Below are 16,186 nucleotides of genomic sequence, written 5' to 3'. Positions count from 1 at the left end.
AAAAGTCTGATCTTAGAGGAATCTGCATTCCAAAGTTTGGTTTCCTCACAAACTCCTTGCTCCTCACAGAAGGAGTATCTCGGGCCTCAGCCTGGCAAAGGAGCCCTCTGGGCCCACTGTTGTTTCACACTTTCCTCTGTACAGCTCAACTGAGTTCTTCACCAACCTCAAACAGGTATCTATCTTTCTTCCCCTATTCAATTTTCTTCCCTTAACTCTCATGTCTAATTATTTCATCAGTCTCTCCACCCCTTATTGAAGTTCCAGCCATGCTTCATGACTTATCTGAGACAAGCCTTCTGGAACCCTCCTGCCCATTAAGCAAATGAGTACCACAGAGCCTCATCTGGAGCTTGAGAAACTATCTTGGACATTCTTTCTGTAGCCTTCCTTGTATTGTTATTTAACTTTCATGGATTCATTTAAAATATGGGTATAATTTTTTTGTTTACAAAACACACAGCTTTCTCTTCACTAGAGCCTCTCATCCATTCTATGAGGTAAATAGGACAGGTATTATCATTATTCTCATTTCATTGATGAGGAAACTGAGTTGGTAGGGAAGTTAGCTGTACAAGATTTCACAATAGAAAATGGTCAAGGGGGATTTGGCTCTGCCTGGCCCACCTAGAACACCTGGTTTTGTTCCCCCAGTCAGACTACGAGTCCCTGGAGGACAGAGGGTGGGCTTTTACTGCTTCTACACACATTAGACAAAAGGAAAGCCATAGATGTTCTGTCAGAAAGTCACTGATGAAGACGGACACTCAGTCAACCATGGGTCACGTGGCAGGGAGCTGCTAGGTGCTTAGCTCAACACTGTGTACCAGAAGGACAGCAGAGCCATAGTGCCTGTCCTAAGGAGCTTATCATCTTCAGGTGAGGCCAAACACACCAAATAATTACAAAACAATCAGGTTTGAAATAAAGGTGATTCAAAGTGGCACATAGATAAACTTATTTCTTTAACAGCACACCAAACCAGCAGCTTTTTTAAATCAGAAAATAATACTAATAGTCAACAGAATTAGTGACTGTGGTTCATGGATGACTGAAATCTCAGGAATGTCTCCATAGACCTGTTAGGATAAAAGATGGGCCAAGGGCATCAAGTGGGACTATCGGCCTCAGCTAACGTCTCAAACACAGCAGTGAATGGGGAAAGACCAGCCTGAGGTTGGGACTGAGGGCAATGGGACTTGAAAGCTCCTTTTCAAATCAACTAGCTAGATTTCAGAGGCTTCTGTGAATCAATTTGGGAAGTGTGGGCTAGATCAGGAGTCATTTCAATTTTGGGGAGAGGGGCTTGATGATCAATCTGATGTTGATGTGCCCTGTAGACAAGTGACCTGAGAGCCACACAGAAGCTGCCACCAGATGCCAATGCCCTGTGAGCGTCAGACCTGGAAGATAAAGTTAAAGCCCTTTCATGAACACCACTGGGAACTGCAGATTGGCAAATTATTTGAGGTGTTAAGAATAGTTATTTAAATGACATCAAGGCAAAAAGTTACTGAGTGTGCTTTCAAGAACATATGGCAGCACGATCCACAGTGTCACTTGGCTATTTGCTCTTGATTAAGGCTCACCCTGTAAAGTGAAAAGTTAATTTGTAGGAGATTGATGAGTTCCAAATGGCTTTTCTCTGGGAGGAATGAAAATCTATCTGTCCAGTAAGAACGATAACCCCAAAGTTTAGTTTTATTTTCCTGCAGAACTACCCAGTTTTTTATCCATTTTTTTTTTTTACAATGGCAAACATTTGGTTTCATCTGCCCCTTTCTCTCTGCAGGTCACTTGCAAGGAAAGAGATCATCAGAATATTGCTCAGTGAGCAAGGAACAGTGTGACAGGAGTCATTAGATGATTCAGTATTCAATAAATTCAGGCTCTGTTCATCTGTGGTTTCTATCTTCTCAACAGTTCATTCTCTAGATGGTCTAGATATTTCTGGCACCCTGGCAGGGGACACAATTCCAAAATACTGCTGTATGAGCCAGAGGGTGCTAAGTGTGCCTTTTGGCCCACATTCCCTTTCCTGACCAACCCTCTCCTGACCTAAGCATTGCTCTTTTTAAAGTTCAATTTTGGAGAATATATAATTTTTTTTCTTCAGGTGTGGTCACCATAATTCTATCACCAAAGCACCATATTCCCTGTGCTCTTCCTTTGCTCATCCACTTTTACCACATTCCAGTCTCCCTGCCCTCCTGGAAGCCACCTATCTATGGTCAGCTTTCAAGGTTTGTCTGTTTGCTCCCTTGTCTGGTTTCTCTATATTCCACATGTAAGTGAAACTACCCGATATTTCTTTTTCCTTCTGGCTTATTTCACTGAGCATAAACCCTTCCAGCTCCATCCATGTTTCTGCAAATGGCATAAATTTATCTTTTTTGATTGCTGAATAGTATTCCATTGTGTATATATAACAAAACTTCTTGATCCAGTCATCTGTTTGCAGGGGCACTTGGTGTTTTTTCCACATCTTAACTATTGCAAGTAGTGCTGCAACAAACAGAGGGGTGTAGGTGTCCTTTCAGATTAGTGTTTTTGTTTTTGTCCTTTGGGTAGATTCTTAGGAGTGGAATCAATGGGTCATAAGGAAGCTCCAGTTTTAGTAGTTTGAAGGTCCTCCACACAGCTTTCCATAGTGGCTAGACCAGTTTAAGGGGTTCTATTTTCTCAGCATCCTTGCTGGCATTTGTTGTTTTCATTTTTTTTTTTTTAAATTTGGGTGATTTTCACTGGTATGAGGTGGTTTCTGGCTCATCTTTGAAAGTTATGAAACCATCTGGTCCTGGACCTTTGCTTTTGGGTAGGGTTTTGATTACTAATTCAATTACTTTGCTTATAATTGATTTGCTCGAGTGTTCTATTTCTTCCCTATTCAGGCTGGAGTGGTTGTATAATTCTAAGAATTTGTGCATCTCATGTAGATTGTTGAAATTGTTTGCATTTAAATGTTCACAAGTAGCCTCTGATTATCCTCTGAAATTCTGCTGTGCCTGTTGTAATTTCTCCTCTTTCATTAGTAATCCTATTTATTTGAGATTTTCTCCTTCTTTTTCTTTGTGAGCCTAGCTAGGGGTTTGTCTATTTTGTTAAATTTCTCAAACAATCAGCTCTTGGTTTCACTGATCTGTTGGATTGTCGTTTCAACTTCTATTTCATTTATTTCTGCCATAAATTGGATGCAGTAATTTCCATCCTTCTACTTGCTTTTGGGGTTATTTTCTTTGTTCTTCTTTTTCTAGTTCCTCAAGATGAGAGATTAGGTTGTTTATTTGGGGGTTCCTTCCTTTTTTTTTTTTTTAAATGATGTGGGCTGTGTTGCTATGCACTTCCACTTAGCATTGCTGTGCCTGTGACCCATACATTCTGGAAGTTTGTGCCCCGATTGTCATTTATCTTAATGTATTTTCTGATATCATCTTTGATTTTGATCTCTTTTTTAGCCTAGTGGCCTTTCAGCAGTGTGATCTTCAGTTTCCATGTATTGGAGGATTTTTTTGCCTTCTTTTTGTAGTTGATTTCTAGCTTGGTACCTTTATGGTCAGAGACAATACATATATATTCAACTTTTTAATCTTGTTCCAGCATTCTTCCAAAGCCTTTCATAGTTTTTCTTTATTTCTTTTTTTTACTAATTTTATGGTGGTAAACTATATACAATATAAATTTTCTATTTTAATCATTAAAGTGCGCAACTAAGTATCACTAATTATAGTCTCGATGTGGTATAATCATCATCACTAGCCATTTTAAAATTTTTTTGTCACCCCAAACAGACATTAAGCAGCAATTGCCCATTCCCTCCCTCCTTCTGCACCTACATCTACTGAGCTACTTTCTATCCAAATGAATGTATCTATCTATATACTTCATAAAAGTAAAAATCATACAATAGTTGTTCCTTTGTGTCTGACTCCTTTCACATAGCATAACATCCTCAAGACTAATCCATATTGTAGCATGGACGAGAACTTCATTCCCTTTTATGGGTGAATAATATTCCACTGTATGAATAATGAATAAACCTTATTTCAGTTTATTCATTTATCTATTGATGGACATTTGGGACGTTTCAACCTTTTGGTTATATGTGAACAATGCTGTTGTGAAAGTTTATCACAAATATCTGTTCAAGTCCTTGTTTTCAATTTTTGGGGGGAGGAATTATATAGCTAGAGTAAAATTGCTGGGTCATGTAGTAATTCTATGTTTAATTGCCAAACTCTCATTTTTAAAAAACAAGCTTTACCACAATGCTGGTTCTCTCTTCAATGAGTAAATAAAATTTCAGTATATGATCATTAAATATTTTTTTTAAAGATTTTATTTTATTTGTGCATACAGAACTGGGATACAGGCCAGAGATGTGGAGGGTGAGAGAATTCACCAGAGTCAGAGTGGAGTGCAGAACAGGCAGATCAACGAAGTACACTGCTGAGGGGAGCAGCGGGCGGGTCAGGAGAGGTCTGCCACGCCATGTGGTCACCTCCGGGGCAGGCGGGAATCGAACTCATGAGGAAGCGGCTTTAGATTCTCAGTGCTGTGCTTTAACCCGCTGCGCCACCAGGGAGGGCCCTCATTAAATATTTTTTTAAAGATTTTAAAATTTATTTATGCACACAGAGCTGGGGTATAAGCCAGAGGTGTAGGGGCAGTGAGAGGATTCACCAGAGACAGAGTAGGGAGCAGAGCAGGCAGACTGATGAAGTACACTGCTGAGGGGAGCGGTGGGCGGTACAGGAAAGGTCTGTTGTGTCATGTGGGTCACCTCCCTGGTTGCCTGGTTTGGGATTGAGTTTGTGCTGAAGCAGCTGTGGCCAGCTTTGAAGTGCTGTGCTTTAACCCCTTGCGCCACCAGGGAGGGCCCAATCACTGTATATTTCAATAAGAGTCATGTTTTAACACTTTGAAAATTACACATAGATAAGGATGACTGATTTAGGTTGCTAATCTTTAAAGTTGACCCCACTTTCATTCTTGTTGCTCCATAAGAAGTCAAAGAAGTAGTAGAAATGAGGATTCCCTTGCTTGCCCATGAGGTGAGCATGTATTTGGGTAGTTCTAAAGAGAGGGGAAATTTTAATTATAGTCCCGTGATAATGATGGCAAATGAAGTCACGCAAGGGTTAGGCATAGACAGTCTGTACATTATTTTCCCTAGGAACATACCAACAATTTTTCTTGGTTCTCTACAGTGTCATAGTTTCTGCTAGAAAACCCCCAGTACAAAGTTCTACTTTAGATGAACCCTGGGGCCAGACACACTACCATGGAACCCACTGGTAGAGATGCTAGATTTCTTTTTGTACAGCCTCAAATTCTGCCTTCATTAGTATTTGACAGAAATGGAGTCCCCGAGAAATCCTTTCAGCAGGGAATGAAAATAGAGACTCACTGTGGCATTTGAGAAGGGGGTGAACACGAAGGTGGGGAGAATGCACAGCCCAGGTGTGGCAGAAAGGGAACAAGCAGCGTGTGCAGTGACCCTGTCTGAGGCCCAGCTTGTCAAAGGAGAATTTCAGTTGCCTCTAACTGTCCTTTGGTCCAAACTAGACAGCTGCCCTGCCCCCAAAACACCTCTCCTAGAAACCAAGAGGTACTCTTGGTTTCATACATTTTTAATGTTTTCAACTTAGAAAGTTTAGCCTTTTAAGTAAGGCTGAGAAAAATTAAAAACCATTTTTTCCAACTCACAGCTTAGAAGGAAGTAACTAGATCCTGATCACAATTTTCTCACTTTTGAGGCAAGATATGGAAGAACAGATGAGTGAGATGGAAGAATTTCACAGGTGGTTAAAAATGTGTAGGAAAAAGAAAACCAGAATAAAAAAGAATGCCACTGTTAGAAATACGATCAAAATATATCTATTTCTGAAAGCATACCAGGCGGGTTAAGAAAAGAAAGGTAAAAACCTACTTTCTTCTGACACGTTTACTTTGCTCCCTTACTGGCCCTTGCCAAGATGAAATATGTGCAATCAGCACTTTGCAAACTGCAAAGCACTGCATGTGGCTTTGACAGGGGTGGCGTGGTGCAGGGGAGAGGGTGTGAGCTATGAAGGTCTGCTGTGTTGGGGGTTGGCCAGGCTTGGGGGATCTGACCAGAAGTGATGTCTCAAGCTAATCCCTGGATCTCAGTTTTCACATGAGGATAGTAAAAGACAGTGATCTGTGTCTTACAGGGTTGTTGGAAGTATCTTATGATAAGGCCTCACAGCAAAACAAGGACAGAGTACTATGGAAGCTTTATCTTTGGTATAAATTTTAGAACTTACTACATTTTCTGGAATACTCTGCATATCTGTCATCGCAATTATACCAGAAGTTCAGGGTGGCTTGTTTGCTTCTGTGTCCTATTTCTTAGTATAGTGCTTAAAACATCACAGCCATTCATTCTTTTAGCTGCTATCTATTGGGCCCTTCCAGACACCTGTTCTTGATGGCCATACGCAGCCCTCCAAACTACCGTTCTCATCTCCCCAGCGCCCCAGCTCCCCAGCACTGAGACTCTGGAGGTTCTGATGAAGTCCCTGGTGTAGACAAAGAGATGTACCCCTGGGTTCCACCAGGACTGTGTGCTGCTGGCAGACGTCCTCTTTGGAAATTGCCCAGCAGCAGCAGCCTCCTCGGGGGGCCACTGCCTTGTCCATCATGGTCATACTCCCTTTCTGGGTGCAACCTGGTGTTAACTCAGAACAACCTGAAGTGCCAGCCCAGCTCCACAGTGACCCACACAGGGTCAGACATGATGGTGTCATGGTCCAATATCTCCCTTGAAACAATCCTGCCTCTTTCTCTCACATGACAAGCATAAAGGCACCCCCAGCTAGCTTTCTACATGCAAACTACCAACCCACCACCTCACCCTCAGCCCTGGCAGTCTGCAGGCTGACTTCGTAGCATGCAGGCTCTGGCTTGGCACATGGGAGGCCTCAACTTCAAGTGATCCCAAGCCCTGTGGCAATCTCCAGAGCCCACTCAGTTACTGGGCACAGGCCTCACCTGCAGTAACATGCATCTGCCTCTCTCTAACATGAATCTGTAACCAAAGGGTCAAAGATATAGACCTATAAGCAATTCAAGCAATGGGAGAAATGAACCTAGTGTTTAGCTGAAGGACAGCTTCTGACAGAAGCGAGGAAGCTACCTAGGAGGAAGCACAGCTGTGTAAGCTGAGTTTTGACAGGGTTATGGAAGGGATACGGAAGAGGGATACGCACAGGGATATGGAAGAGACAGATGCACAGAGGATACAGCATGGGCAGACATGAAAGTGTGGGGTGCAGGAGAGAGGAGTAGGAGGCATGAAGCCTGGGGCAGTGCAGGCGGCAGCTCGCAAGGGCCTCAGAGCCCAGGCGCTACACTTAGGGCAGCATGAAGTCCTCATGCCCCTATTACGGGGGCCTCAGACATTGCAGTACCATTTGATGAGCATGAGACCTGTCCTCTCTGAACCCCACTGATTCTTCTGACCACTGGCTTCACCTTTTCCTCAAGATGATATTTTGCTTAGAGAATCTAAGATTAAAAGAAATAATATATGACAAGCCAAAACCAAAATGAGAGGTGTAACACCGGCCATAAGTACTAAGTGACAGCAAAAATAAATACAATGGAACTAGAACAGCAATTAAATTCCACATAGACATCATCGCACCCCCTATCTTTGAGCCTCAGGCTGCTCTAGCTCTGTTCCAAAAGATCAGCAAGCATTAGAGGGAGTGAAGAAGAGCGCAGCACAGAGCTCCTCCTGGATGCAGTCAGAAAGCCTGAAAGAGAAGGAAGCAACCTCACCAAGGGACTCACCGTCCTTATAGCCCTAGCTCCACTGAGATCTCCTTGGAGTACCCCTGGCCCTCTTTTGACTGCGGGAAGTGGTCATCAGCAGTCATGCCCTGTGAAGGCGCTGTCAGCACCGTGTCATTGCTTATTGGCTCTGGGGAGGTCACTTGCAGCACCGCGTCATTGCTTATTGGCTCTGGGGAGGTCACTTGCATGCAGTGGCCCCTTCCTTGGCTCGTGAAGGTCTCTAAACCAGTGCTTGTGGCAACTCACACTCCCCACATTGTGGGGAGGAAGCAGCAAGGGGGACTGGGAGGCAGGCAGAATCCGGGCTTACCACCCCTGATCCCAGACTCTGAGAGCTGGAAGGACTCGTCAGAATGTCCAAGCTTCCTATTTACATCTGGAGAACCTGGGACCAGAGGAGGGAGGGACACGATTTGTCCAAGTTCACAGAGGTGTCAGCGCTAGCACTCTCGGGGATGAATATGGGAAAATGGAAAAATACGCTTTATTGTTTGAGGCCATTGACCCTGTGGCTACTATCTGAAGGCCTAGGAGACCAGAATGTGGGAGCAGGGATAGGAGCAGGGCTGGGGCGGGGGAGGAGGAGGGATGTCAGTCCGTCAGACTTGAGAGCACAAGAGCACCGCCAAAAAACACTACCTCACCCAGGGTAAGTGGCTGAGAAAGCCCTGGCCTTGGGCAGTGAGGGAAAATTCTGGATGGGCTCAAGTGTTTGCAATAGATACCCATGGAATTGAGCTCCTCTAAAGGGCAGTACCAACTCAGCCAGGGACATCGGGACTGTGCAAAGCAGCTGAAGCTCTGGCTCTCTCCTGATCCTGTCCCTGTCTAGCAGCATGATTTGGGGTAAGTCACTGAACTGTTGTGACCCCAAGTCACCTCATTGGAGGACGATTAATAATACCCACCCCCTAAGACTGCTGGGAGGGGCACTCGAGGCCATACATGCAAGATGTGCTCGCAGGGCCTGGCACAATGCTGAACACCACCCCACCCTGCCTCCTATGGACATGACCAGACTCCTGGCAGTACATTTCCTTGTCTCTTTCCCTTAGCCCAGACTCACAGACCACACCACTGTGCCCTGTCCTTTGTCCAGTTATTGTGTCACCCTCTGGCCCTCCCAATTCTCTGGCTCTGGGGTTCACAAAGAGTCAAGATCTGTGAATAAGAAAGCTGAAGGGGCTCACCTGGAGGGTGGGGGTTGGGGGTGGGGACTTCCATCAGGAGAGAAAGAGGAGAGGGTGGGTGCTTTGGGGCCTATAGTTGACCAAGCAGCCTGCTCAGAGGGAGAGGCAGCTTGGGCCTGGCAGAGAACAAAGAAAAGACTCTGCTCTCCTGTGGTGTGAGAAGGCACTGTCTGAAGCAAGTCCCTCCATTAAAAACGACAAGGCAAGAGGTTAAATATAGCCCTTTCCAGTTGTCTAGGACAGAGATTGATGAAATGTCAGAACTATGTTAGATGAGAAACGATCTTATCTCTGCTCTGTTTTTAGAGTGTAGAAAGAAGGCAATAGGGAAATGAAATAAATCTGGACTTTTGCTATTAGATTTTGAGCAGTCGGGTGTCTGGTGTCTTGCTCTGGTTGCAGAAAGGCTGAAGAAGGGCAGGAGTGGAAGCAGGAGTCACAGGAGAGAGGTGGGAAAGTAGGACAGTGTGGTAGCTGTGCAGGTAAGAGTTGGGAGGAATGTCTGGGCCTGTATCCCAGGAGGCTGCGGCCCCTCCCCGCCTCACTCCACAGAAAGGGAAGGCCAGCTCTGAATTGTCCTTGTCTTCTCAAGGGCACCCCTGCGACTGTGACACAGGCAACCTGTCCAGAGACACCTAGACCCCTTGCTCCTTGACGAGGCAGACCACGAAAAATATGTTAGAAAGTTCCTTCTGATCCACAGGCCTCAGTTTTGCCACCTGAATCCCCCACAAAATTCTCATTCACTCGCTCCCCTGTGACAGCCCCTCAAGGCCTGAAGACCAAAGACAAGTAAGTTCCTCTGACTCTTCACCATGCCGAACAGCACATGGTCCCCACAAAACTCAGCTTCTCACCACTTTGCTTTTCAAACTCTTTTAGCTCAGATATTCCTTCTGCACCCACTCCTGCCACAAAGGACTAACTAGCTCCCGCGAGAATGAGTCACAGTGTGGACTCATTCTCTGTCCTGCCTCTGACCATAACAGGAATGCCTAGGACATCTTCAGGGGTGTGCAATGGCAGTGGCAGCCCCCCGACCCACCCCACCTAACCGCTTCACGCCAACCGGTGTGCACAGACGATCCGCGATAGATGTCTCTCCCCTGCCCCTCTCTTCCCACATGCTTTGATGTTTCAAAATAAATCAGTATTTTAGCAGGAGTGCAGGAGATGGGTAAAGCCCCAACATGGAGGAGATGTTATTTTCCACTATCCTAGAGATGAAGCCTCAGAAAGCTTGTTAAGTTGATTTATAGAAAATGAGAGATACAATATTTCTCATCACACTTATGATTCTTAGGTTCACCTTCATTATCCCTTTAGAATCCCAGTTTATCAAGGTTGGGATGTGATCAGACCCACTATCTTCACCCCCAGAACTACCCCAATTTTGAATTTCTGCCAGGTCCACCCTGCCCCATCCCCCTTATACACCTCAGTAGTAAGGAATTTATTTCCTTAAACATAGCTCAGGTTGCTTCAGGAGAGTGCGGAGTATTGGAGGCCCCTCCTCCTTAACCAACCCCAACTCCTTCCCTTCACCCTTCTGCTGACAAATGCCCCCTTCTCCACCCCCCCCCCCACAAAGACTCACCTCCCCGGTTCCAGAAGAGGGTGATAGGCTCAGCTCTCTCCATCCTGGCAGAGTAGAGGGATAAGAATCCACATCCAGCAAGTTTTCATGCAAAAGGGAATGGTGTGGTAAGCCCACACTGGGGGCAGGGAGCAGGGGCCCCACGTTGCTCCTCAGTGGGTGCCCAGGGACTTTTCCTGACTCCAGTTTCCTAGCACTCTGGCTGGGTCAGTCTGGCTCCATAGATGGATCGCATGCTCAGTTGCCACCCAGCTACTCTGGGCTGCCCAACACAGAGAAGCGACTGGGTATTTATCTCCTCTCCTTCCTACTCCCTTGTGCCCCCAGAGAACTGGTCCACTGGGTCTCGGTTCCGCAAAGGGAGCTGTTTGGGAGTTGGCCTTGCCTTTCTGTAGGTAAGATTCGCAGCCAAAATGTCAGCGCCCGGGAGAGGGCTGACCTCCTGCTTAACTGCTGTCCTGGGCAGGGGAAATGAGCAGGAACTGGCTGTCTGAGTCAGCGGCCCTAGTCTATTGTCACTGCGTAGGCCCCTTCCTTCCCAGAGGAGAGACGTGCACAGAGATAGGCTTGTTTTCTTTTGCAAGTCTCTCTTGCACACACACACACTTTCTCGGCCTGGAAAGAGGCTGTGCACTTTGACTGGATGCAATTCAATTCAGTTTCCCCAAGGTCAGACAGTGCCAACTCTTCACCAGAAGATCACACCTACAACACATAGAGGTCATCGCCCACCATCCTCATCAGAGGAGTAGTGACAAGCAGTCCCAATAATAGGAGAGGAAACTGAAGCTCAGAGAGGGAAAGAGGCTTTCCAAGGTCTAACAGCCAGAACAGAGTGAGCTTTGGAGTTCTGTCTTGCTCTCCACGGCATCAAGTAGAGAACCCAACGGGCCTTCTGCACTGCTTCTCAACCTCCACCCCTGCCAGCATATTGCAGATTCTAGCACAATCTATTTTTCAGGGCACAGAGTGTGAAAGAATTGCTGACTTCAACACATTTGAAACTTACAACTTGTTCAAATCTGTTTCTGTGCATTTAAAAGGATGAGGGCCCGGGAAACAAGTTGTCTGTGACAGAAGTTCTTTAAAAAGGGACTGCATGACCAGACTGATGAAGGAGCACAGGAGGACAGCCCAGGCCTTCTCCCCACGACCGTCTGCTCATGGGAAGACAGGCATGGCAGTTCTTGCTCACAGAATATAGAGACCTTGCTGGAGTGTGTTCTTTCTGCTCTTGCCAGGAATGCAGAAATGCTGAGGAGCCACTTGACAGGAGTTAGAGTCTTCCCTGGATGAAGCCCTGACACCCCCTGTTATGGACAGGACATAAGTCCTCCAGGGCAGAGCCTGGCCTGTGGGTGTCTGGAGGTCAGACGTTCAGAACATACTTGTATTACTCGGTACAAAATGTCATCAAGAAGACTGAGGTGAAATTTCCAGATGAAAATAGGTAGCATCCTTGGAGTTGGGAGAGGGTTTGTTTCTAAGAGTAAAGATGGGTCATGGACAATATTCAAGAACTTAAGGAGGCTAAGGCCCGAGAGGTGAACGTTCACAGTGGCATCACTAGAGGGTGACCCTGGCCAGTGTGCTTCACAGAGGCCAGACCACTATAGGTTAAGGAGGGAAACGGGAGGACTGTGGAGGCACCTTTCAGGAAATCTGGCTGTGGCTGGAGAGGAAAGAGACAGAACCGGGCAGGAGGGAGAGACAGTGGCATGGCTTAGGATGGAAGTCATGGTGTGTGTTTTTAAGTTGTGCTGCTGTGAAAACTGCTGTGTGTCCCACCCTCTGCATTCTACAGGCCCAACTTCCTCTCGGATCAATTAAACCAGAAGTTCTCAGGTGGAGCTCAGGCATCAGTAATGTTTTAAGTCTTCCCCAACTTGAGAACCATTGCACTCATTCTTGGTAGAGACTCAAGCCTGGCTAGTGAGCAAAGGTGGCTCACTGAGCTTCCTTGCATAATAACTGAGCAGACAGTCTTCACAACCCTCCTGCCTGGGCTCAAATCCCAGCCTTCCCTGTGTTGAGAAAGTTACTTAACCTCTCTGAGCCTGAGTTTCTAATCCACAGATTAGTTGTATCATTTGCCATCTATATCCTGATGATATTACATACCTTATGTCTACAGATCTACATATATGAAAGGTAATATACCATAGGATTGCCATGTAGAATGATGAGAAAACATCTGTAAAGTGTTCAGAACATTGCCTGGCTCAACAGCACTATGTTGGGTCTGGCCTGCGTCTTCTAGGAACTATCCCTCCACCCAAAGCTTAGGAGGCCTTCCTTCAAAACTGTTGACACTCTTCCCTGGGTTTGGTTTCACACGGGCTGTTATCCAGGGCCCACCTGGCAAAGGCCTGATTCTGTCATCCTCCTTGGCAACCACTTCTCACCTGGGCCCCTCTGGACTAGGGCTGGCTGCTGTGATAGAATCTGCCATTGCATGTGGCCAGAGCCCTGTTGTCTGAGGTGGGGGAGATCCCACATGTTAGCACCCCAGCTGCTATTTGTCTTTTGTTCTCTCAACTCGGGCTTGTGAGTTCTTTTGGCTGGGGCAGGGAAAACTACTGTTCTTGAGTGGGGAAATGGTTGGTGTTCATTAGTTTCCTTTACACAGACCTCATGTTTGGTGGGGGTGGAGGCCTGTCGATGTGGGGGGGGGTTATCTTCACTCTCAGCCGTATAACCTTGGGCTGTGGGGACCAGGACTCTGGTTTAGATGGTCCCCAGGAGATCCAACCTTCCTAGTTCAGCTGTTTACCCTGCTTGGACAACTTTTGTACCCCATGCCAGGCTGTGAAGCACCCAGAGAATAGGGCAGGGCTGATGACAGAACCACAGTTTGAGGTCAAGGACTGGGAAGATGGTGATGGTGTAAGTGCGGGGAAATCAAATCAGGAAAGAGAGAAAGCAGAAACAGCAGTGATCAGCGAAGAAAGAGAGAAGGCAGAAGTGTGAGAAGCTATGCCAGGTAGGTCAGAAAGCCCTGTAGCCACATCCCTGCGGCAGGAGTAAGGCCCCAGGCTTTGGGTGGGTCAGAATGTTTCAAAGGAGCAGTGTGCTAGAGGGAGCTTTATTCTCCTACTGCGATGAGTCGAGTTGGGCACATTTTCCCTGAGGCAAGCCTAATAGGCCTAAACAGTCCCTTCCCCAGGGAGACAAATTCCACAAAAAGAATCTGTAGAGGGGGCTCTGTGCCACCCTCCCCAATGCCAGAAACCAGGCTCAGAGGACAAACTCCACCCAGATGACAGGGAGCCATTGGGAGCCTCATCCTACTTCAGGGACCCCACACCCCTCCATCTGTGTTCTTGGAGAATTTGACAGGAGATTGATTTTAAATAGAAAATCTGCTGTTAAGAAAGATGAAAGTTTCATCAAAGACTATTTCCTCCACAGGGGCACAGACGGCACTTAGGAGGTCTCATTAGCCCACATTGTTTGGAAAGGCTGCTCTTGGGGTGACCCAGAGCTGATCTGTCGGTATGCAGGACTCCCTATTAGAGAGGCTTCTCCTGGTCATCTCAAGGATCACTTTTGTCTCTTCTCAATATCAGAGTATCATCTGGCTTCTCCCATCTTGAAACTGGTTATATGGATATGACCATAAGACACAGGATGTCTCCAGCATAGTGATGAGGAAATCCCAGGGGCACATGGACCACTCCTGAGCAGTGGCAACGGCAGTGGTGAGGAGCAGCCCACACCAATCTTTGTAGCTGGGTGGCCTTGGGCATGTCACCTCACTTCCATGGGTCTACAAAAGGAAATGTTTAGGTATACAAGTGGTTTCCAAGCATGTACTTCACTTTAAAATATTTGGGTCCCACTGTGACAGACAAAGCCATCTCTGCCTATGAAAGACTTTTCTATAACATGCAAAAATAATAATATATACACTCTGTGCTCACCCAAGACTCCCACACACATCTTTTACCACCTGCAGAGAAGCTCCAAGTCAGCGGACCCTTGAGACTCCTATTCTGACAGTCAAGTACTGAAACAGTAGCACTGCGGGGCTGCTTGCCCACTCTATGTGCTGTGCGTACATGCAGCACCTCGCTTCACCCTCAAGTGCTCTGTGAGGTAGGCATAATCCCCACCAGGCCAAGGAGGCAACAGAGGTTCCGAGAGCTTAAATCATTTGCCAAGAGCCACACAGCTAGTGAGTGGCCAAGTATGGCCAAGAACCAGAGCAGCTGTGGAGACCTTCACCACGCTCTTTAGCTTTAGGATATTAATTATTTTAATTCTGTCTCCACAGAATTTAAGCATTCCAGAGGAGAAAAACCCACAACACTTTCCCAAGTGTTCTCCAATCATGACTAAAACCAGAATGCTTCACTTACTTAATCAAATTTCGATGTCATCCAGCACTCAGAGAAGACAACATGGCCACCACTTGAAGCTACCCAAAAGCACGCACATTCCTGGATGGCGGTCACCTGACGTGGGACAGTGGCAAACGGGGCTTAACATTTTGTTTGGAAGTATTTGTGTCTGTACCATGATAAGGCATTCTGCTGTTCCACATTTTCTACCTCACCAAGGCTTTGAAACCGCCCTCTGTCATGGGCTCCCCTCAACAGCCTTGCAAGATTGTCATTGTTTTTATCACCATCTCCACATGGTAGGTAAAGAAACAGAATACAAGAGGTGAAGTAACTTCCCCCAAATATTTAAAGGGTCAGAGCTTAAGTTCAAACAGGGGGCTTCCCACAGTAAATCCATGTATTTCTCCATTCTCTGTTGTCACCTCTTTCCGTAAAAAGCCACACCTGCTTTTGTGTTATGTCTTCAAGTGTGTTGCTTGGCCCAGAGAAGAGAAATGATTGGGTCTCTCAGCTTGACAGAATGATTTTCCAGTATAATTGTTCTACATGTTAATGTTTTTTTTCTTTTTCTTTCACTAACAATATTATAACACTATTAATGAAACTCGAAGGGAAAGAAAAACTCACCAGCAAGCCTGCCACCCACCACAAGTCAAGTTTTGTTTTTTCCACAATGCCCACCCAGTCCTTGTTCATGTTCAGACAATTCACACAAGATTTATTAAGTTCAGCACAGATACATTTTTGGTTTGTGCCTTTTGCATGCTATACTTTAGCATAAGTATTATGCATGCTGCTCAACGGTCTTCATAGTTAGCTCCACCAAACCGCAGTAGGGATACATCAGATTCACTTAGCTATCCCCCTGTTATTTGACATTAGGGAGGCCATTGTGTGCTTTTTAAACCTGCTTTTTGCTTCCTGCTGGTTCTGGCCCAGGGAATGTGGGAGCACTACGACTGGATCCACCCCACAAGGCCCAAGCCTCCACCTTCAACCCATGTCTCAGCTGGGAGAGGTGAGGATCACTAGGAGATAATTGTTTGGTGGCCTAGAATTTCAACCTCTTCTCTACCTTCCAATGGGTTCATTAAGTCCTCCTAAATAAACCTTTAGGAGGAAAGCCCTCAGGGAGTAGGGTCCACTTGACTCCCTAATAAGCATCAGCTATTTTACTGCCCACTGTACAGCAATCAATGATTGTAAGACCTCAATAGGCTTGTGACTATGAG

This window comes from Condylura cristata, unplaced genomic scaffold (genome assembly GCF_000260355.1).
Source record: "Condylura cristata isolate star-nosed mole 26May11 unplaced genomic scaffold, ConCri1.0 scaffold00019, whole genome shotgun sequence".
Taxonomy (NCBI): domain Eukaryota; kingdom Metazoa; phylum Chordata; class Mammalia; order Eulipotyphla; family Talpidae; genus Condylura; species Condylura cristata.
Note: the sequence above shows the minus strand (reverse complement) of the source record.